A 25,535-nucleotide genomic window follows, 5' to 3' on the forward strand; every position below is an offset into this window, starting at 1 on the left:
TTATTTCTATCCATACCTCTGAGAAATTCTCTGATCCTTGAATTAGGGGAGGACTTTGATATAGATGAAACTTTTATTGCTGAGCGTTTATAGTAACTAAGCATAAACAGCTCTGTGTCTTTGCATAATTACTACACAATGGAAAAAAGAAGCTTCTTGGCTCAAGGTTATAAGGAGCACACCTCTATAAGTATAAATAAAAACACTAAGAAGATAACTTGCTAACACGAGAACTTAGTAAAGCAGTAAGAATAGATTCTTCCTTAGGCCCTGTACTGGCTGCTTTTGTGTGTCAATTTGACACAAGCTAGAGTCATCAGAGAGAAAGGAGCCTCAGTTGAGGAATGCCTTGATAAGATCCAACTGTAAGGCATTTTTTCATTTAGTGATCAAAAGGAGAGGACCTATCCGATGGTGGGTAGTGCCATCCCTGGGCTCCTAGTCCTGGGTTCTATACAAAAGGAGGCTGAGTAAGGCAGTATACAGCTCCCTTCCATGGCCTCTGTATCAGCTCCTGATTTGGGAGTCTTGCCCTCTTTGAGTTCCTGTCCTGACTTCCTTCAGTGATGAACAACAATGCTAATGGTAATGCCTAATAAACTCTTTCCTCCCCAACTTGCTCTTTGGTAATGGTGTTTTGTCACAGCAATAGGAACCCTAACCCATGAGGTCCCCAGTCATGGGTTTTTGACCAGAATTATAGTACGAGAAACCCCTCCTGTGGAGCAGAAATACAATCTGATTACTCTCCTAACAGTGCCCATATATTACATCAGTGCATGGAATTTGCTTTGCAAATCAAGATCGTAGTGTTCAAAAACCAGTGCTGAGTAACACCATGTCTTAGTGTTCTACTTCTCTGAAGAGACCCGATGACCATGGCCATTCTTTTAAAAGAAAGCATTTAATTGGAGCTGGCTTACAGTTTCAGAGGTTTAGTCCATTGTCATCACGGTGAGGAGCATGGTGGCATGCAGGCAGACATGGTGCTGAAGAAGTTGAGAATTCTACATCTTGATCTGCAGGCAACAGGAAGGGAGAGAGAGACACTGGGTGGCTTTGGCCCTTGAAACTTCAAAGCTCATCCCCAGTGATGCACTTCCTCCAACAAGGCCAGACCTACTAATCCCTATCATGAAGCACCATACTCTATGACTAAGCATTGAAATATATAAGCCTATGGGGGCCATTCTTCAAACCACCACAGACTATGTATGTCTTTTCTCCCCCCCCCCCCCATTGATTGCATAGTACTTCCCAGCACTCTGGAAGCTAGGTAGAGAAAAGAGTTTTCTCCTCAGTTTGAGACTGATTTTTCTGTGTTCTAAAACTGAAGTACTTAGTGTTTTCAGTATAGGGTCTCTTAAGAGCCTGTGTTATCAGGGGTGTCTCAGGAGTCCCATTGACTAATAACTTATAGGGAGGTGTTCACTGCCTAAAACTTAGAATTTTCATGAAACAACCCATGTCTTCTGGGAGCAATAGTCTACCCGGGCAGAGTATCTCTGACCACAGGTGTTTGTGTGTGTGTGTGTGTGTGTGTGTGTGTGTGCAATTAATTAACTTATAATCTAGTAAGTTTTCATAAGGCTTAATCATACACCCTTACTTTTGTGTTTGCTTAAAAGCACATATACTAAAATTGGAGAGATACAAAGATTAGCATGGCCCTTGCACAAATTTGTTTTTCAAATTTGATTAATAAACAGCCATAAATTATTACATTAAAGAAAAAGTATCTCTCTCTCTGTGTGTGTGTAACATGTCTCTCTCTCTCTCTCTCTCTCTCTCTCTCTCTCTATATATATATATATATATATATATATATATATTGAAGAGTATGCTAGAGGTTAATTTATAAAAGGCTTTTGACACCTTGGATTTAGCCATTTGATGACAAATTTAATGGATGTCTTTAAAAAATACCCTTTAAAAAGGCATAGCTTGCCTAAATTGATAGTACATATAGCTTTTAACCTGAGGTTTGAGAATCAAAGTAGAACCTATCTATGCTTATCATGGGTTTTATGTCCAGAATGACAAAAAACATCAGTAAATAAAAATGAATAAATAAATAAGTAACAATGGCTGTTACTGATCTCAGGAGTCTGAGAGGGGTGGGGTTTCTACTGCAGGAGAATAGTGACTGGAACCTATAATAAACCAGACGTGGGGCAAGTGCTTTCTGAGCAAAACTTGCTTAGAAATTAGTAAGTGAGACAAGACAGAAATAAATTGTTATGTTTTTGTGATTAGTTTACTGTTTATGTTATGTAGAAAGGACAACAAGATGAAATAAAATAGAACTGAAATTTTATATTCTTTCAAAAATTCATTTGAGGTAGCCATATTTTTCTGGAACAACCATTACATGCCTGTGTTGGTATGTTTTTGTACCTGTTGTTTATGGAGTTATTTATCTACATGTCCTTTATAAAGAATTTACATATGTATCTGACAAATAAATATGTGTCTATTTGTTAGTCAAAGTTGTTGCTTGCTATCAGGAGAGGAAATATAATTCTGTACCTAACACTGAATGAAAGGAAAACAACCTATTTACAGTGTTTTCTATGTTGAGAAAGTGATAGAAAATTGCTGTGGATATCACTCTGCATGCTGTGAATGTGTTGCTCTGATTGGTTAATAAATAAAATGCTGATTGGCCAGTAGCCAGGCAGGAAGTATAGGCTGGACAAAGAGAAAAGAGAATTCTGGAAACAGGTAGGCTGAGTCAGGAGTCACCAGCCAGAGATAGAGGAAGCAAGATTTGATGGCAGAACTGGGAAAAGTTACCAAGCCATGTGACTAAACATAAATAAGAATTATTAGTTTAAATGTAAGAGCTAGTCAGTGGTAGGCCTGAGCTAATGGCTGAACAGTTTTAATTAATATAGGCCTCTGTGTGTTTACTTGGGTCCAAGCAGCTGCAGGACTGGTGGGTGAGAGAGATTTGTCCTGACCACCAGCCAGCTGGGACACAGGAAATCAAATCTTCTAGCTATAGGAAATGCCATTTTGTTTCCCAGAAACGTCATCCCTTGTCATTGTAGCAACTGCTATATCCCTGGGGACTGATATTTAGTCCTCAAATACCCTGTGATTTTTACATTGATCTCATTCTCATTTGTGACCTGGTTGACTGTTCATCTATTGACTTCTGTTTTATGTCTATTCTTTAATTTCTACTCCAGGCAGCAGTGCCAGTTTCAAACCTACACTAATTATATGATCTGTTTTTTGGACTATAGCTTTTTTCTAAAAAATCAATGAAGCAACAGGCAACTTATTACCAGCATATATAACTTGATAAAATCTAATTGCTATTATGAACACCTTGCACAAATATTTGTTAGTCCATTGTAACAATTTTTTTTCTATTTCTGTCAGTGTGTCAAAAATAATCCAGACAGTCGACTTAAAGAAGGGAAGATGGCCTCCCAATTCAGATATTTTTGTGCATTATCATATATCTCTGATGTTTCTGGTTCAACAGTTACAACATGGAAGGCTGTTCAACTCATGGCAACTCACACGGAGAGCAAGAAGGGGAGGGAAAGAGAAAGAGACCGGGATAGGAGAGGGGTTCAGGGACCAAACGTCAGTAATAATTATTTTTCAATAAGGCCTCATGTCTTGAAATTTCCAACCTCTCAATTTTGATACCAGTTCAGAACCACATCTTCAGCACATGAACCACCAGTGAAGATTTCAAATCCAAACCCTAGAGCTATTTACTTAGTGTCCTAGTTATATTTCCTTGTTATGATAAGATGCTACAAATAAGCCAACTTATGACAGAAAGGGGTTTGTTTCACTTTTACAATTTCAGTTTACTCTCTATCATTGTAGGAAAGTCAAGGCAAGTACTTCAATAGCTAGTCACATACACTGGTATTTAAGAGCCAAGGGAAATGAATGGCATGCATTCTGACTTGTTTGTTTTCTTGGCCCCAGATAGATTTCTCTACTCTTGAACAAGTCAGGGCTCCCTGCCTAGTGAATGGTACTGCTCACAGTGGACTGGGTCTTCCCACATCGATTAATCAAAGACAGTCCCTTATAGGCATGTCCACAGGTCAAGCCAATTTAACAATCTCCCACTGAAACTCTTCCCTCCTGACTCTAGGTTCTACCAATTTGACAATTAAAGAAAACCATCAAGCATAAGTTCTACACATTTTCAACAATTTGAATAAAATGAACTGTCTTCTTTTGGCACATGGCATAAAAATTCATTACTGATGTTTATAGTTGGGTCATCTCTTTCATTCCCTATCTCAGTAATAATGACAGTGTCAAATGTCTTCATAATTAGAACTCTTATTTTATTAAACTGGCTACATCCTGTGAAATCTGAGATCCAAGAATAACTTTATGGGGAAAACAAATATTAACAGCCAGTGAAGAACTGCCCTAATGTTTAACCAAATAAGATGTTTTATTAGGATCTGTGTCTTTACAGCTTCTTTTAACAGCTATAATAAACTACCTCAAAGCAATATGCTACAAGGGATCAAAGAGCTATCCTCAATTAGAGTTGTTCCTTATTAACCACAGTCAGAAAAAGAGTAAGAAATAAATAAGCTTGTGCCCCATATGTCCTTTGGCAGACTTAGAATGTAATGTGTCACTGAGATATGTAGCTTTAAACCAAATTAAAAGCCCTAGGAAGTACTGAACCTCCATAAGCTATGGCAGAGGATCTGAAACAGAGATCAAATTTCAGTTTGTGATATCAATGCCTCCCACAGGCTCTTCTTAAGAATCATAATCAAAACTGAAAAGCAACACCAACAAAGTGCTAGGATATAACCAGTCCACTAGCATAGAAGAGAGGAACAGCATAGATTCAAAGTACTGATTTCAACCTGAACAAAATAGCAGCAGGTTTCTAAGCAGCTGTTATATAGTAGATGAAGTGGTGTTATCAAATTCAATAGTGGCAGAAAATGGTTTCACCTATGATTTATCGGAAAATAACCTTGTGTCCTGTGATATGACATGCAACTACAGTGCAACAGAATGATTCACACTATACCTTTACTGGCTATAATTAGTCTTCTTGAGCGGTATCAAAAGGCCCAGTTAATTGCAGCAGCATGGTTTCCTTTCCACCATAATATCGAGTGTCCTGTTTCCATTAACTGTTCACACTCTTACATAGCATGTATTCAAGCAGGGAATTTGCTGATTTTCACTTGCACCTTACCATTTGGTGTTCTACTTATCCTTCTAGTTTCCTTTCTAATAATGCATCTGTGAACTTTTGAGTTTAATCTCATGACTAAAGATCAGATTGCTGGAACAGTTAAGTCACTTTTTCAAGAAAAAAAGTATAAGAAAATTATTAGGCTTATTTGTCCAATAAGACATAATTCAACTGCTCTGGTATAGAGTCTGATACACAGAGGTGAACAGCTTTTATTCTGAACCACATCTATGTCATCTTTGTATTTCCTGTTGCCCATCCTCCTGTTATATCATTAGATCTCAACACTCAGGTTTGATCTAATGAAGACAAAGGTCAATTTAACTTGAAGATTTCTAGGAGGTTTTCTTGTACATGAACTGTCAAATGCTAGCAAGGGAATAGAACACAACTGTCTCACTCTCCCTTTAACATTGTAAGGATTTCCAGTCTATGGGTATGCATGGTGTTTTCTATATCACAGTATTGCTTCTGATTCATTCATTCTTTGTTTTTTTTTTCAATTTTTTTCAAGACACCATTTCTCTGCATAGCCATGGCTGTCCTTGAACATACTCTGTAGACCAGGCTGAGCTCAAGCTCAGAGATCTCCCTACCTGCCTCTGCTTAAAGGTATGCACCACCACTGCCCAGCACTTCTGATTCCTTCTTAATCTAGCCTTTCTTTTCTCATCATAAGAGAAGATAATTTTATCATGAAAGATGGATGGAAAATCTTTTGTTTCTTTCAGTATTCTTATCTCCATCTTTACCTTCTTCTAATTTTCATTATCTCACAGTTTTCTCTGTAAGAGTTTGGCACATTAATCCAGATTCTTTTTATATTTTAATATCAAGAATACCCACTGAAATTATTTTCCAGAATTGATTAGAATGATGTGGTCTTAGCATTTCAATGAATCTCATGTGATGAACCCAACCATAATGAAGAACATAAAAGTTTATACTTGAAGAAATAAAATCACAAATATTTCAATACTGATTGGGTTATGGAATATCTTCATACAGTCTGTTTCATAGATACTACCCATGAGGTGAGAATAGCTCAAAACACAGATCTAGTTAACCACTTAAATGTTTTTCAAAAAAGGCCCTCCTCATTGCAACTAAATTAAACCACAGAGGTGACTGAATCCTCACATGACCATTGCTGTGGGCAGTTAAACTAAACTATCTCAAGGTTCAGAATTTTTCTACTTGTTTGGTAAGACAGGAAGTAAATAAAAGAAACTGCTTACATATAGAGTTGAGAATATTATACTCCTGGCAATTCTTATGGGATCAGGACCAGTGATTTATAAAATATGTTTAGAAAGTCACAAAGTATTACAAAATCTTGTATTAAATATATTTTAAGAAACTGAGGCATATCAACATTAAAGTTGGCAATAATGACCAAGCTGATGAAGTTGATACTATCCAGGTCTCTGAATTTTCTTAATGATAACATAATCTTTTACCCCTACTATAATTATATTAAGAATGATGCACAATTCACCACAAAGTAATAGAATTACCTATAATAAAATATAATAATATGATCCAACACTACTTTGATTTTGTAGTCACTTTTGTTATGCTGCTAAATAATGTGGATAAAACGTTTACTTAATCAATGAATTTTCATAACTTGTAATCTAACCTCATTGTGAAATTTCTTGTATAAGATTCAGTATGTTTGCATAATGATTGTCTAACATTCAGTTTGTAAACTTGACAGTCTTTGCAATTTTTTAAGTTTTGATGAGGACTCAATGTCAAAATCTTCTTGAAAGTATAGCCATATTTCTTTTCTTGCAGTATTTGAGACGAGCCAGTAACTGTGTCATAAACATTTTATTGAACTGAGGCATGACAAGGTCTTTTTTTATTGCTGGTTAACATTTTTCATATTTAATATTTCGCCTGGATGTTGGCTTTTAGTCAGACTTCAATCTTATATATCTCTATCTTTCAACCTTGATAAAAACTAATGACTAATTATCTTTCATAAATGAATATCTAAATGACACGAGGGACTTTCTGTAACCTATTAAGGGGTCTCTTCTGAGGAAGGTATTAACTGTGCAGTTTGTTCTACCGAGTTTAATGGATTAAAATATTTTTTGATTACAAATGACATTTTTCTAAAGTGTCCCAGGATTTTTCTTGAACAACTTTCAGCATTATTAAAGGAACACTTATTTATATAACAAAACATCTTCATATGTAGTTTAAATGCTGATTTGCAGGAAAACATTATGGATTCTCTTTCTTTCTGAGTTATAAGTATTTACTAGGAATTCCACTATTTTAATGCAACTGAACACAAATTCTTATCTGAAACGTAAGGTTAGGAAGTCATATTTTATTACTTTAACTTTTACTTCTTTGATTCTTAAATTACTTGCTATTCTTGAAGCGTGATTTTTCCAAAATCTTATAAGCTGTTTATTATTATTTATTGTATTTCAGAAATAAACACATGCGCATGTGTTTACTAGTCATACAATGTATGGATGTTTACTTTCATTCTGTTCTGAACTTTATGACAATCCTTTAATGACAGTCCCTCAATGACCTTTTCACAATTGGTTTATGATCTAATTCTGACCTGTTTTCAGTTGGCTGAGGTTTTACAAGGCTCTGTGGACTAATTTCCAAGAATAAAATTATGTTTGCGACCCAGCCAGATATCTGGAAATATTGTAGGTGCTGTAACTCGATAAGAGATGAAGAAACGGCTCTATCCCTGAAACATTTAAAATTCTTCATGTTTATATTTGCAACAAGATATACCTGTCTGGGCAAACATCAATCCTTCCTAAGAATGAAAATGCACTGTAAAATAACCCCAAAAAGTTCTTATCATATAATTGAGTATTGCCCAAGGTAAATTTACTACAGGAAATATCTAAAATAAGACTTGGAAGTACAGGTAGTCTTTGATCCCTAGTAAGTTAGGTGAGGAGAAGAGTCTTAGGTGATTTGACAGTGTATTACAATCATTCTCAGGAATGATTGATCTTTGTACAGAGAAAGATGGATAATATTCTAGTATGGCATGACAGCAAATTTAATAATCAGTAGATTGTGCCCAAATGACATGGTGAATCTTGCCTATGAATTATCCAAATATTTGCACTGAGACTACTCTTTTAACCTAGTTAGTACTCTATAATTTTCTCCCACAGAAAACCCTTTCCACCACCATGCTTCTTAGTCACTGATTTAGACATCACTTTACCCTGAGCTTCTCCTAGGTCCTCCTAAGAAGTTTGCCATCTCCAAGCACATGAGTCCCTTGCACTATTCTCCCTGTCTGTATTTTCAGCTAATTTTAGTTTCTAATACTGAATGTGATCACAGGAAAGATGTTTTTCAGGAGTAATTTTTATGTCAGGTGTAAACGTTTATGATAAACTCTCAATCATTTTTAAGTCATTGGAAGGTTCATAAGATTGTCACTGGCTAAGTAAATTATTCCAATAAAAGCATTTACATCTTAGAAGGGATTATCTCAATGAAGTGATTTTTAGCTGTTTGAGAACCGCTGGTACTCCTATGATGTCTGTTCATATGTGATTTTTTGGTATTTTCCAATATATACATTCCATGATGCAATTTTATAGTTTATAGATAATTGTGCCCATATATTTTATACTATGCATCTATCTGGTGCCAATGTGCTTTGGTAGACACTGTAGACCATGTACACAATAAAGTGGAAATACCTCTTGATATCGGTATTTGTATGTTCAAATTAATTCACTACTATCTGGGAGACCCCAGGACCTGTTATTTAACCTGCATGGGTTTCATATGCTAAAAAACAAGGCAAGCAACTATCATGAAACCCATTGTAATTTTTTCTCCTTTTGTGAGTCACAGGTTAACTTATGAAAATTGTCTATAAGTCTGTTTTATATTATTCAAAATTTTAAGATATTGCAAAAGAAAGATTCCCTGAAATGCTAAAGATTTTATAAAAAAAAAAAGAGAGAGAAATGTAACTTATTTAAGTTGAAAGAGAATAAACAGGGTTCGCCTTGCCTGCTTGCATTGGCTTGATTATGTAGATGCAGTCTGAACATTGCCACTATTAAAAAAACCCACCGATGAGTCTAGTGTATGCCTCATATCCCTGCCGTAGGTAATTAATAATGGAGCTTTGGAATTGAATAGATTAAGCTCCAAGGAAAAATTTTTACTTCAGTAGACAGTCCACAGAGAAAATAAAGTTGTTAATGAAAATATGAACTCAGATTTAGTTAAAAGAACTTTCATAAAATACAGGAACTTAAGCAGTAATATTAACATGTACACAGGACATATACTCATCATAAAGTGTGTCATAGGAACTGATAGGCTTTTGTAGTCTCTCCTTTGCCAGTCAGAGGGAAGTGACTAAATGAACATCAAACACAATTGAGGAAGATAACTTTAAATGCTTCACTAAGGGATTTGAACCGGTTAATTATAGGAGTCTTTTCCTCAGCAAACTTTATATAGTAAGATGCCTATTTGATCGCAAAGGAATTTAAAAATAACCCACATAAAAAGCACAAATGTTGGCAATTTGGAAATGTAAATCAAATTGCAAAAACACATAGGTTTTGTAAATTCAAGAGTATTTTTGGACTCTTTTGTTTCCTCTTCCTATGTATAATCTGCTGCTTGTACCCAAGGACATTTTTGTTCATCCTGTGTGGGTGGAATAATTACTCAGGTTAGTTCAGGTTTAAAACAATATGAAAGTTTAAGACCATAATCAGAAGTTGATGTCACTTAGAGTCAGCGTCTGATGAATACATTTATATTAAATGTCAAAAATAGGATATACAGTTCTATTGCTAAAAATAGGACTTAAGTGAAACAATTACCTTTTAATTAAGGACACAAGTAGTTCTCATTCTTCATCTTCTTAGTGGTTAACTGATAATTATAACTTGAAACTTTTGAAAGTTCACTCTCTTTCTCATTTGGGTTATAATATAAATAATACTCCATTAGAAATAAATAATGTGTTTTGTCATCTTTCAGTATTTGTCAACTTTAAAGCCGTTAGCTTTGACAAGGTCTGTGCCATCTCTGTTTCTCTATTAATGAAAATACATTTTCCTCTCCAGGGAACATCCTCAAATTTCATTTTCTAGAATCTGAACCTTAAATTTTCTTTAAGTCTTTGATGAAGCAAGTTACCAAAATTTATTGTATCAATATTTATATTAATTAATATTAATAGTTACTGAAATATTGTGATATATTTTATCATGTGATACTATTATATGCTCCATGGAAAGGTACCAAAATTATACTAATGGCTTACCTACCCAAAATTTTGAAGAAGGCAGTCTAGTATTGCACTTGTCTGAACTCAATTTTTATTATTTTATTGCTATTGATTTGATCTCACATGAAAACAAGACAGGAAGATGTATTGGTGCCAAATAGAATACTGGATTTTATGAGAACTTCTACATTTGACATTTTCAATATCTTTATGTATTCTTAAACAACATATATTTATACATAGAAACTATATATACCCTTCTGTGAATATTTTTAAATTGGAAGAATGTAAAAGTGAAGAGAATTGGGGTTCTGAATGTTAATATAATCATTGATAACTACTTACAGTACTTTGATGAATTTCATCCTTATATAGAAAAAGATTTCTTTGTGTTCATGTGTATGTATGTGTGCTGGCACAAGTTTATGTGCACCATATGCATGTGGGTGTCAGCAGAGTACAGAAGAATTTGCTGGCTCCCCTGGGTCTGGAGTCGCACCCAGGCAGTTGTGTGCTGCTTGATGTGGGTGCTGGGAGCAGAGCCTGTGTCGTCTTCAAGAGTAGAACTTTTACCTTTAACTTCTCAGCCATCTCTGCAGCCCTCAATTTCTCATTTTTATGCGATGTTTTGAGTTGTGTTCGTCATCAGGCTGCATGTAACTGTGTATTGCTTTTCAATTAACGTATTATTTTTAAGTATTTCCCACATTACTGCCTCTTTTAGCCACCAGTTTTTTTATTTATTTCTAAAAGAAGTTTTTCTTCCTCATTTTACATATCAACCACAATTCCCCTCCCTCTCCTTCTCTCGCCTCCCCACGCCCCCCCCCCATCCTACTCCTATCCACTCCTCAGAGAAGGTAAGGCCTCCCTTGGGGAGTCGACAAAGTCTGGCATACTAAATTGAGGCAGGACCAAGGCCCTCCCCCTTGTGTCAAGACTGAGCAAGGTATCTTACCCTAGGGAATGTCTTCCAAAAAGCTATTTCATGCACCTGGGATACATCCTAGTCCCACTGCCGGGGCTCCCCAAACAGATCACCCGTATTCAGAGAGCCTACTTCAGTCCCATACATGTTCCCCACCAGACAGGCCAGAGTCCACTAATTCCTACCAGCTTGGGTCAGCAGTCTCTGTGGTTTTCCCCATCTTGGTCTTGACCTCACTTGCTCCTGTGATCCCTTCTCCCTTTCTTCAACTGAAGTCTAGAACTTACCTTCTCCTATAATCAGATTAGTATTTACCCTAATTGTCATCATAGAACCTACATCTAGGAACTGATGGGCACAGATGCAGTGATCTACAACCAAGCACTGCCTGAGCTCCTAGACTCTAGTTTTTTTTTTTTTTTTTTTAAATAGAGTTTAATGTCTTTCATATTTAATTTTGAGATTTTACTATATCCCAGTAAAGTTGCATGTCTGTCAAGTGATTATAGCAAGTGTACAAACAAGTTCATAAGTAATTGCAGTCTGTCAGGGCAGGTTCTAAGGAGACTGTGTTGTATCATCTTCAATAGATGCAGAGCTCTTGCTTTACTTTTACAAAGTGTCTGTATTTGGTCTCTAGCTTGAATGTCTTGTCAAATCCCCTGCCATTGGTGATCCTTCAGCTAATCTTTCATAACACACTTTGTGGAAAAGACTTGAAATCATCTTACTCTGGGATTGCCTCCTAGGTATTTTCTTGTAAATATATCTTGGTTTATATTTGTAGGCTGTTAAGACTGAAGGAAATTTAAGATCACAGGTAAGAAAACTAAGTGTATAAAAACATAAATAGCTCATGAGATGTGTGATATATTATTTTATATGAAGTACAATGAAATACCCCATAAATTAGGAATTTTCACGACTCCAGCTTTGCTCTTTTTTCTTGAGATTGCTATTACTTTTTATGTGTTTGCTGATTTTATATGAATGTTAAAAGTGACTTCATGTTTCAAAAGTATACCTTTGGAATGCTTTGAAGAGGATGAATCAGTCAATACTCTGAGTAATTTATCAATCCATAAATATTTGCCTTTCCTTTTATTTTTCCTTTAATTTCTTTTTTTTAATTAAGAAATTTTCTGTTCATTTTACATACCAACCACAGGTGCCCCTCTCCTCCCTTCTCTCACCCCCCAGCTTTCCCCAACCTCCCCTCCCATTCCCAACTCCTCCAAGTCCTCCAAGACTCCCATGGGGAGTCAATAGAGCCTGGTACATTCAGTTGAGGCAGGTCCAAGCCCCTCCCCCTGAATCAAGGTTGTGTAAGGTGTCCCAACTTAGGCCCTGGGCTCCAAAAAGCCTGCTCATGCAGCAGGAATGGAACCCAAACCTACTGCCAGTCGCCCCCCAAGCAGGTCAAGCTACACAATTGTCTCGCCTATGTAGAGGGCCTAGTCAGCCCCATGGAGGCTCCACAGCTATTGGTCCACAGTTCATGAGTTTCCACTGTCGGTTTCATTGTCTCTGTACAATCATGATCTTGATGCCCCTTGCTCATATAATCCCTCTTCTCTCTCCTCAACTGGACTCCTTTGATTTTCAGTGTGTAAGTATTTTACTTCCTGGTTAAATATAATCCTATGTATTCTCATTTGTGATATTAAAAATGGAATTATTTGCATTTGTTTTCTGGGTAGTTAATTATTCATAAAGATATATGAACTGATGTTTTACATTTCAATCAGATTCAATTTTCTTTAATTTTCCAATTTGGAAACTTTTTATCTCTCTTCCTCTATAATTACTAAGGCTGTACTTTACTTAATATTTTGAATGTAACTAATGTGAATGGGAAGTCTTGTTCATAGGTTTAGAGATAAATCACATTATAATAATTGAGGATGATGATAGATAAGGAGGTGTTATATATGACTTTTCATGTGTATAAAGTTAAGAACTAAAATCTGGATTTTGACAAAAACTACATTCTCATCTTAATTCAGTATTATTCCCAATATCCAATACATGAAAACAACCCAAAGATGTATATGTGAATATATATGGTGAATGTATAAAGAAAATGTGCTATTTGTGTACAATGAATTATCATTTGGATTCAAAGAACGAATTCCTTTTCCTTCTTTACTCTTTTTTCTTTTGATACCATAGATAAAAATAGAAGGCAATGTGCTAAGTGAAATAAATTGTCACAGGACAGATACTGCATGACTCCTCTATGATAGGTTCCTAAAACTGTCAAACTGGCAGGAAGCAAAGGATAAAAAAGAGTGACTGCCAAGAGTCAGAGAGAAAGTTAAATGAGAGTTGTTGCATACTGTGTGTAAAGTCTGAGTTGTTTAAGAATACCTTCTAGAAGTCTGCTGTACTGATAAGTGCCCATAGATAATGTAGTACAACACAGATGTGTAAAAGGGAAAAATATCATGTTGTGTTCTTTCTATTAATAACAGTACACAAACCATACAAAAGTGTAAGAAAACCTCTCAAGGATGTAGGAGATTTTTCTCTATTGAGTTGGTTACGTAGAACAGGCACAGATCTCTTTGCACACAATTATACTTCAAAATATATTCGGGAGCCACAGTGCCCCTTTTATTACTCTGAACTTCAATTCTGTCTCCATCTGTTTGGATTAGGCAAATTTCCACTATCCTTTCCACACATCTGTTCCTTGATATTCAGAAAACATATGCATTTCTGTAACTCTTTAACTATTTCTTTAAATCTAGTTCTTCATGGAAGAAAGAAAATTGACCTATATATCTCCAAATATGGGACTCATAAATTGGTTACCTCCATGTTATAATATCTATGCTTTTGTTTTCATTTAATATTGTGCCATGTCTGATGTACTGTTATCATTACTGTGACTTTCGTGACTGATAAAACTACAGCTTCTGCTTTCAGAGCTGAATTAATGGACACAAATCTGAAAGAAGTTATCATAAATAATATTGCTCTCACCTAGTCGAAACTCTTCACAAGTTATACAGAAACAGGCTCACACTTGAAGAAATTTAAGACCACAAACTTCTCTAACCTTTCAGGACATTGCATTTGTTTTAAATCTCAAAATGCAGAAATTTATTAGAGTTTGATGTGCAAGTGATGGTGTGCTTAATATGTTATATGAGTATAGTGGCCTCTACTGCTCCCTGGACCAACATAAAAACAAAAAAGTTGCATCTCATTGGAGCTGCTGAAACACAAATATTTTAATAAATAAGAATTATTGGGCAATAAAATTTATCATTATGTGAGGAATTGGGATAGCACTAAATGTCTTTGGAAACTTGCATTATTATTTTACTCATTCTGTTTATTTTCTATTTCATTCTACAATTGTAATGGGTCACCTAGTTATTTTTTACAGGGCTTCTAAAATCAAAATCACCTTTAAATACCCTTTTTTATGACTTTATTTCGGGAATAAATATTAAGAGTAATTTTCTATTCCTAACTGGAAGACCTACACATTGCACAGGAATTTACAAGTATCACTTGTATTCTGACCTTGATTCCTCCACTCTGTACTTTGTCACAAAAGCCAGCAGAGGCTGCCAGTACCTTGGCCAAAGCTCTTTGGCACAGACTTCCAGTGTGAAATGGAATTCCTCATTACCTAGCTCCATGATTCTGCTTGAGGAAGCCCTGTGGCCCCATGATCTTGCTTTTTCCTGAGTCATTGGGAGTACCAAATGCGTTTCTACCATGTGAGGGCAGGGCATTAACAATGACTGGTGGGCACTGGTGGTGAGTCCTTTTGCTCTCTTGCCTTTCATCTGTACCACACTAGCTTCTAGATGTCACCAATGGTTTGAGCCTGCATGCTATACATTCTCATTCTTCCTCCCTTTTATGAGGAGGAAATTCTCCTTTTATTTACATCCTTGGAATAGAATGAGCTTCTGGGAAAATCCAAACAAAAGCCTATTCTCCCATCCAAGCCACACTGAAGTGGAAATGGTGCTGAGGAAGTAATGAAGGAGACGGCCTCATGCTACTGAATGCATATTTATCTTGACTGAATAATTAGATAATTCACAAATATGTAAATTCAACACTGATTTGTAGGAAAAATCTAATAGCAAATAAACTCACCTGCTCTTTGCCTAGTGTATTTAAATTTGTAAATTTGGATGGGAATAAATGCAACTAGTAAAAAGTAAGTAGTAGATAATATTTGTTGCTGTCTTTAAATACATGTTCTACACATTTAACTCCTCTCAATGTTCTTAGTACAGTGAAATTTGTACTATTCACAGTAGTTTTGAAAAAGAAACAGAAGGATCTTGAGATTAAATAATGTGCCTCAGGTAAAAATCTGCAAGTACCGGAGATGGAATTATAACCAAAATGCCCAAGAGGCCACTATCCTAGACATCATGCCCTGAATGATAATTAGGGTTTTAAATATAAGCAAGGTTAAAGGTAGACTATAAGTACTTCAGATAGGTTTAAGAACATTTTAAAATCTACAATTAAATACAAGTGTGCCTGCAAATACACTTCTTTTTCTATGCAATCTCAGTGAAAAGATACACTAACCATGAACAAGTATCTTCTCCTGTCTATTTGCAAAGGCCTAAGTTCCTGAGCAACTACAATCTCTGTTAGATTTTTTTCCTGGCAATTTCACTATGATTCTTCTTCTGTATAGTGGAGCACATTGATGAATAATAATCCTTAAACATGGCCAATTTTCTCGGTATAGACTAATACCTTTTATATAGGTAAACCTAAAAACTAAAAGAAGTCTTGCCAAAACAGAATCTAAATACCACAAAGAAGAGAGTGAACATTTAGGTAGAAGATAGAAATGGTGAGTTTTTCCTTGTTCTCAACAAAATTGCAATGGAATAAATGGGTATTCTTTGCTACTATTGTGAGTGGCAGATTAAGAACTGAGATGTTTCCCCAAGTGAAATAGGAAGTCGTTGGAGGAATAGGAGTAAAGTAAGGTCCATATAGTATGATGGCATATTTGAATGGTATGACTCTGGATGCTACCAGTAATCTATGAGAAGATGAAATTATTAGCAGTGGGGTGGAGAGCAGGAATTTGTTTCTAGGCTTTTTTCTCCACTGTATCAGGGTTTGCTGACAGTAGATATTGATATAGGGAAGGGGAGTCAATGTGGATACCAAGATGGCAGGGTTGAAGTAGTATGGAAGACAGAAATTCTAAAGTCAAAAAGCTCTGGTAAGATATGACTCTGAGTGGAGAATTATTCAGTATTTTCCTGTTAAATGTCAAGTGATTTCCCTGGAAACTCATAACATCTGGAATATTATACACAAAACACCCACACATTATCTTTGCCCACTGTGTGACTCTTAAACATAGGACTCTTAGTAGTTTTAAATACAGAATTATTCTCTTATACTCAATACCTTTCACTAAGACACCACCGATGCCGTGTACATTATTTTGTAATATTTAGGGGGAGTAGGAGTGAATTAACTCAGTCTGGAAGCGTTTCATCTCTCTCCATGAGATAATATCTGTTTTTCCTGTAAGTTTCTTCAAAAGTAACCACAACTTCTGTGTGTTTGCACAGCTCTAGGGATTGACATAACTGTGGCTGTGAAGGAATTAATAAATAGATATACTGATACATTAAAAAAAAAACTGGAACGGGTGGGCTGGGCTCCCAGATGGAGAAGCCACAGCAGTCCTTGAAGCTTAGTTTGTTTGCTACATATTATTGAAAGGAATATGAGTGAGTAGGTGCTACTTCATACAGCTGAACCAGAAGGCAAATTCAGTTAATCTCATAGGAGCAGTCTCTGTAAGGAAGCAGTCCTCAGGTCATAATCTCTGGGGGATAAAACTATCTTAGACATTTTCTGCAGACATTATCAACACTTGCAGTTAGCAGGGGAAGATTTTGCCTTCCTTCTGTTCCTCGTCCAGGAAAGGCATGGCCACTCCATGTGTCTGAGGCATTGGGTCTCTGACGTGGTGGCCATGCCCATATCAAATGATACACATCCATTCAGGACTTCACTTGCTTCCTACACACAACAAAGTTTTCTGTGCATGAATCCCCTTGTCAGGCATTTACTCTGCACCAATCATGTGATCTGAAATCAACACTCACATCTCCAGTCCCCTAGCTGAGAGACACTAGTCATTAATTTTTTAGAGAGGAAATCTTACTCATTCTCATTACAAATGGATCAAATACATGAATGTAGGCTGACATCGCTTCCTCACAGAGAGCCATTCTGGCATCTTTAAAAAGAAAATGGGCCAAATGAACCTTAAGCTTCTCACTTTGACATGCTTAAAGCCCAGCATGTAAATATGGTCCCCGAGAGAAGCATAGGTACGCTTACAAACAGATGTTTTCACAGGTAAATCATTGATTTTTAACCTTGAGGAGATAATAAAGCAATGTCAACTTCTTTTTATCAGCAAGAGAGGGAAGTCATCCATCACCCCCAGGGGCTTATGATGCTTATAAATGAATAGTGGTGACAATGTCAGTGTGATACCTTTGATACAGGAAAGCCTTAGATCTCTTTGAGGCTGGAACCTTATGCTGAGAGACCAGCAGCAGTGTATTTATAGAGCACTCCTACAGCTGTGGATACTAGCTGCATTTTCTAAGTGTCTCTCCAAGTCCTTTCAGTATGACATCAGCCCAAATTACAGCATCCACTGCAAACTTTTCCAAGCATACTTAATATGGTGCAAATTCAAATGTGTTCTTTGTTCTCTTTGGAAATCAAATTGTATTTAAGTATGTATGAACAAAACAAGCAAACATGAGGATATATGGACAGAAAAAATAAAAAAGGATGTATGGACCGAACAAACAAACATAAAGATGTATGGATAGAAGAAGCAAACATGAGGATGTATGAACAGAGGAAACAAGCAATTGAACAAACAGCAATAATAAGTAGAATACAATTCTAACCTCATCTCCAAAAGAAAATACCACCTGTAGCAGGAATCTTAAAAGTTCTTATTAATAAAATCAAACCCGAGGCAAGTTATTGGGGTCCATGCTGGTAGATCAGAGAGACAGAACAAGCCACAGCTATTTCACCTCACCGGATCCTCATCTGGTCTTGTCTCCTCAGACTGGAGGCCTCTGAGTCCTCATCCGGAATGGGTCTCAGCTGAATTACTGCTCAAAAGCCTGAATGCTTAACCAGCCAAAATCTTCTAGTTTCTGGTCCTCACGCCTTATATATCTTTCTGCTTTCTACCACCACTCCCTGGGATTAAAGGCTGGCTTTCTGGGATTAAAGGTGTGTGTCACCATGCTTGGCTATTTCCAGTGTGGCCTTGAACTCACAGAGATCCAGAGGGATTTCTATCTCTGGAATGCTAGAATTAAAGGTGTGAGTGCCACCATTTTCTAGCCTTTGTATCTAGTGGCTGTCTGTTCTCTGACCCCAGATAAATTTATTAGAGTACACAATATTTTGGGGAACACAATACCACCACAACCACCACCTCTTGTGAATATTCCTCTGAGCTAAGGACATGGTGTGTACGTCTGTTTTTATAAACTGCTCACTCTTCTTGGTAGTAACAAGTTAATGCAGTGATTCGTGGCTGGTCAAGGAACCGAAAACAAGTGACTGCTGGGTTCTCTGTCTTGAATGAGATTATATCACATAGTAGAAGCAAGCCAGAAAGAGTATGAGAGCCACAAAAGTCAGTTTAACACCATGCCTACATAACAGAGTGATGGCATTAGATTCTCCTCAAACTCACAATCTCTTATTTAATTATTACTCATGTGTGTGTGTGTGTGTGTGTGTGTGTGTGTGTGTATCATGCTGAGTCCTGTACGCAAATATACATTTGAACAATTCTAAATGTGCTCTATTTTTAAATGTCTACTAACTTCATCCCAACACTGTCTATATTATTAGTCTATAGTGATATGTGCCTTGTTAATACATATTACAGTATTAAGAAAGGATAATACATATTTTCTTTCAAGAAACGAAGTACTTTAGATTTTTGGTGCACATGCAAATCTGTGTAGTATATCCTGTGTGAGTAGATATGTTTTGCAATGCTTTAAAATTAAAAAAAAAACTCTTTTTACATTACCAATTATATAAACATGGCTTATACTACCAATGGCTCAAAAGACATAGTTCTGACCTTTGTTGTTTAGTATTAAATACCTGAAAGTGTCAGATTTCATTCCTTCTACTGTGGATAGACAATTGTTCCCAAGTTTTGTTTTTTAAAGGGAATATGAACATCATGATGCATGCCTATAATAAGATTATATATCCATGACTTTGGAGAAAATTCATAATTCATAAAATTGCTTGTTTTAAGTTTGTAAATATATTCTGCTTTAGAAAAAAATAGCTGAATGTTTTCCACATTCATACACAGTGCATGATACTTCCAATTATTCAATATCTTTGCTGATTATCAGGATTGTTTTATGTTATTTTAAGTTTCAATTAATTTCATGTCTACCCAGTATTATTGCATGCACATTTAAAAATTTTCTTTTTATTGTATTTTAGGGTGTGTTTATGTGTGTGAATGTGTGCATGAAGGTGCCTGTGAAGTCTAGAGTATTATTGGTTGATTCTCTCTATCACTCTACACCTTACTTTATGAGATAGGGCTAGCATGAAGCCTGGAGCTTGTCATTGGTTAGGCTGACTGGCCAGCAGGCTCCAAGAACCTCTGTTCTGTCCCCATAGCACAGGGATTATACATAGATATCACCATTTTGGGCTTTTAAACAGGCCCTGGGGATCTGGACTCAGTGCACCTGCTTGCTGAGCAGGTACTTTATAGGCTGTACCATTTCTACAGGCCCTGAATAAAGGGTTAATATTAAGTTTTATTATGAGTGCTGAAGTTATCTCATATTCTTCTATCAATTGGCCATTTTAATTCCTTTTTATTAGGCTCTTCTATGAGGTTTTGACAATTTTTAAGCGATGTTATATAGCATTTTTCTTAACTTATATGTGATGTATGTATTCCAGATTTAGTTGGTCTAGGTTTTGTAGTCACAAGGTTTCCTTGTGTCCTGCCCTTCCCACACAAGCCCAGACCCAAATTAACACAAGAGGCTTACAGTATTTACAAGCTGTATGGTTGATGGCAGGCCTCTTGCTAGCTAGCTCTTATATCTTAAATTAACCCATTTCTATTAGTCTATGTTTTACCACACATTCTGTGGCTTACCAGTCTGTTGGCATGTTGTTCCTTGGGTGGCAGGCTGGCATCTCTTCACCTCTGCCTTTCTTCTTCCTGTCTCTCACCTGGATTTCCTACCTGGCTATAACCTGACTTGGCATGGGCCAGAGCAGCTTCTTTATTAACCAGTGGAAACAACATATATTCACAATGCACAGAAAGACATCCCATAGCAAGGCATCACAGTCATTTTCATCTACTCTGTGGCTTTTCTTTTCACGTTTTCTGACAAAATTAGAACCATGTGATGTTTTATCCTTAAATATTGGGAAGAGATATTACACAGACAGGAATGAAAATGGCAAGGATTAGAGGGGGCATATTATTTTGATGACATAAACACACACACACACACACACACACACACACACACACACACACACACACACTAATAAACATCTGAGTTTTGATAAAGAAACCAGAGATACACACTGGAAAAAGGACAGCATCATCTTCAACAAGTTGTGCTGGTCAAACTGGATAGTGGCATGTGGAAGAATGCAAGTAGATCCATATTCTTCACCCAGCACAAAACTCAAATAAAACCAGACACACTGAACCTGTTAGAAAAGAAAGTGGGAATAGCCTTGAACTCATAGGCACAGGAAAAGACTTTTGAAGTGAACACTGAACACAGGCATAAGATCAACAATTAATAAATGGGACCTCATGAAACTAGCAAGCTTGTGTATAGCAAAAGACATCATCGTTCAAGTTGGCAGCTTACAAAATGAAAAAGAATGTTTGTGAACTACACATCCAGTAGAAGGCTAATATCCAAGCTATATAAATTACTTAAAAAACTATAAAATAAAATAAATAACAAATAATAAAACAAATAACACAATTAAAACAATGAGATGCAGATCTAAACAGAATTCTCAAAAGTAGAAACACAAATGTCTAAGAAACACTAAAAGGAATGTTTAACATCGTTATCCATCAGGGAAATGTGAATCAAAGTGACTTTGGGATTCCACCTTACATCCATCAGAATGGCTAAGATCAATAAAAGAAGTGAACGCTCCTTTCTGCTGATAACGCGGGGTAAACGGGTCTACCTAAAGACCCACCTATGACAGTCCTGGCCATGTACCCAAGAAAAGCTCCATCCTACTGCAGAGACACTTGCTTAATCATAATCACTGGTGCTCTATTCATAAAACCCAGAAGATAGAAACCACCTGGATGTCCCTCAACAGAAGCCTGTATAATGAAAATGTCGTATGTTCGCATTTTACATCTTCAGTGATAGTTTCCACAAGGCATCCTATGTCTCAGGACCTTGCTATTGCATCATCCTGTCTCAATTATAATTTATTACTTATTTAACTTCTCATAGTTTTATTTTCTATCTCTTGACTCTAGAACAGTGATTCTCAACCCGTGGGTCCTGAATCCTTTACCAAACCTATATCTACAAAAGTATTTATAGGCAATTCATAACTGCAGCAAAATTACAGTTATGAAGTAGCAACAAAAATAATTTTATGGTTGGGGGTCAGTACAGCATGAGAAACTGTTTTAAAGAATGGCAACATTAGGAAGGTTGAGAACCATGGTTAAAACCATGAAGAATGAAGTTCTCTGTATTTGTTTACTATTCCCACCTTCCCCAACACCTCAGTATTGAAAATGACACCTCTCTGTTGTAGGTGCTCCATAAATATTCACCAAACAAGTGACTGAGAACATTTTTGTGACAACTAGTGAAATTAAGAAAGAGAGACATGCATTTGGGGCTATCTTTCATAGGCAAAGACCAAGTAACTCTCAATAGAATGGAAGCAGAAGATGCTAGTTTTGTACCCAATAACACTAGAGAGATTTTATTTCTGAAGGTAAGTGGTTTTTTTGTTGTTGTTGTTGTTTTGTTTTGCTAGAATTTACTTACAAAAAATAAAGAAAATTTAAGATTCTTAATTGCTAAAATGAATACATTTCTTTTGTGTAAGCATCATTATCAAGTATCCAATCTTGGAACTCTGTTTTGTTTTTTCTATGAACTGTTGTGAGTCTATTCCTTAGATATGACATAAGCCCAATGATCTTCATAAGAAGAGGAAACATGTTTGGAAGAGACTTTGCCTGTCTATGGATGCAAAGAGATAGGTACAAAGAACCTTATGGTAGTATTTAGAATTGCACATGAAGATTATCATTAGTTTAAATGTTTTTTGGAGAGTAATGTTTATAGACACTTTATTAACAAAAACCAATGGCTTCAAACTTCAACAGGCTGTCCAAATTCTACTATTTCATAGGCCATGTTTTATCTGTAGAGAACAAAGTGGTACAGTTGACTTATTATTTTATTTGATATCAGTGTTCTGTCCAGTGCTCATATTGATGCCTAACGTTCATACACAGCTTGCACTGATGGAGGTGGGTCTTTCTGAGTTTATGTGCATTGCCTTGGTATCATTGTCTATCGGCTTTTGGTTTGATGCTAGGACGGACCCTAGCTGTTGACGCCAAGGATTGACCTTCTCATTGTGGTGAAATTCATCCTGCTGGAAGTCACAGTGTGGCTAGTGTCCCAGAAAGAGCTTTCAGCAGAAAGTAAAGCTGCTAGTGATTGCTGTTACTGATTTTTCTCTCCTTGGCAAATAACAAATGTGCATAGTATCTTCAAGTTCAAAGACAAGGGCTAGCAAGGAAGGTCAGTCTTAGAGTTCACTGAGGCACAAGAGATAGCTGATGTTGAGTGAATTCATTTCTGGGTTGCTTTCTCAGCTCTACTGGGAGCTAAACCATTGCTGGTGTTAACCTGGTGGCCGTACTCAACAAAGCTACTCACATGCCAAAGCATTACGGGTGGGGATGGAGGCCCGCATAATCCATTTTTTTCCCTCTCTACCACATACCACCCTTTTGGGATTCTGAAATGTCTTACTGAGCACTTTATTCAATCTAAATTTAAATAGAACTTTCCACCAGTCCCCAAGAGAGAAACAACAATGAACGAGATGAGAGCGAGAGGAACTGCATGAAGGTAATGCTCCATATCATTTGGTTAATCTATTCTTGTTTATTAATTTATTACATGGAACAGTAAGTTTAATGGCTTTAACTTTGAAGTGGAAAAGAAGCCCCCGAAGTATACTTTCAAAAAATGGAATAATGACTTTAGGAAGATCTGGGACAAGGATTTCATCCCATATTTTAAAATCTTTTTCAAGGCTTGCTTTAACCTTAGCCTTCAGATTTATCATTTTACATTAGCCAAAATAAACTACCACCATAAGAAACCATGTATTATTAGAATCAGAACAGTTTCCTATATTTATTAGTTTGGTCATAAAGCTGCTATTAGAAATAGCATACAGATGAGTTTGATATCCATAAAATCACTGAAACATAACATGACATTTACTACCTGTGGTACATAATTATACTCACACTTTTAGATTCATTTATTTCTGTCACTGAATCATAATTTCAGCAACTTGTACTGCATTTCCGAAGTGGAATTTTAATTTTTCATCCCTTTTATACTCCCAAATTTGGGAAGATAATTTCAAGAAGAGATTCTCCAGGAAGCAAATGTCTTTGTAGGTAGAGTCTGTGTTAATTTTTAATTATTTCAGTAGTTTTACTTCTTTATTCTTTACATTATTAAATCTATTATATTGTTAATAGTAGCTAATTATAATTATATCAATCTTTGTATCAACCAGATGCTTTACATTGACCTTTAAAATAAATGGGTGCAGTGGTGCATACCTTTAATCCCAGCACTAGGGAGGCAGAGGCGGGAAAATCTCAGTGAGTTAGAGGCTAGCATGGTCTGCATTGTGAGTTATCAGATATCCACTGCTACATTGATGGACCCTGTTTTCAAAAAAATGTAAACCATTGAAAACTTGTTTTTAATATGACATGAATTATTTCTGTGTCTGTTGCACTGTTCAAATGTTTTGTTTTTCTTTTGTGTGTATGGTATATGCTTACGTGTATGTGTGTGTGTGTTGGAAGTACACATGGAAACTAGCCGAGGATGCTGAGTGTTGTTCTCTATCATTCTGTTTTACTCCCTTGAGACAAAGCCTTTCACTGAAGTTGGAACTGCAGCCAACCAGCCTGTGTGGTCATCTTGTCTCTGGGCCATCATCCACTCCCAGTTCTGAGGTTAAGGGTTCACAAATTCTCATTTGGATTTTTATTTGGTTGACAGGGATTTGAACTCAGGGCCTCTTGTTTGTCCAGGCATCTCCTTTACTCACTGATCTGCACCCCCCGGCTCTCTCTTTGCCTTTTTGCATTTGTCCCATTACTCACCATATAGACATAATACATATTAACACTAGCAGATGCACAGTTTGCATCTCTTAAATGTACCAAGACATTCTATGATATTTACTGAGCTCTACTTTAAAATAACCTGTTAAGTATGGCTTAAAAAGGGAATATACATGCTAGTGAGCTAGTCTAGCTAACCAATTATTGCTCAAATTCAAAAGCCCTTATGTTTTTCCACTTGCAGAAACTACACACTTTTTCCGGGGAATATTATATATTGTAATTTGAAAGGTCAAGACATTTTTAAAGCATCTATCCAATGAAAAGTATGTTGCACTTATATAATATTGAGATTTCTGCATACTTTATCTGAAATAAAATATAAATCTAAGGCTTGTAGCAGCCTGCACACTTGAGGGAAGAGAACATTTACAAAGAAGCATGCAAGTTGGTGGAGTTGCCTCTTGAATAATTTATGATGTGGAATGTTGTTTTTCGAAGCCAAAGCTCTCCACCTATAAAAAAATCAGATCACATTTGAATATGAAATAGCATAACTTCTCCACACTTAATGGTGTCTATACCTCAAAATTATTAAATAAAAATTTACTTCAAGGAAAATATCCTGTAGCAAATGTACAGTAGAGGCACA

At 36.3% G+C, this 25,535-nt stretch overlaps 1 non-coding gene across 1 annotated transcript; it reads left to right on the forward strand.

The window, feature by feature from the left end:
* Window positions 1-1,613: 1,613 nt before the first annotated feature.
* LOC114696785 lies at window positions 1,614-1,721 on the forward strand. The gene has a single exon (XR_003735064.1). It is a non-coding gene; the product is annotated as a U6 spliceosomal RNA (small nuclear RNA).
* The last annotated feature ends 23,814 nt before the right edge of the window (window positions 1,722-25,535 follow it).

Source organism: Peromyscus leucopus, chromosome 15, assembly GCF_004664715.2.
Source record: "Peromyscus leucopus breed LL Stock chromosome 15, UCI_PerLeu_2.1, whole genome shotgun sequence".
In the NCBI taxonomy this organism is placed as follows: Eukaryota; Metazoa; Chordata; class Mammalia; order Rodentia; family Cricetidae; genus Peromyscus; species Peromyscus leucopus.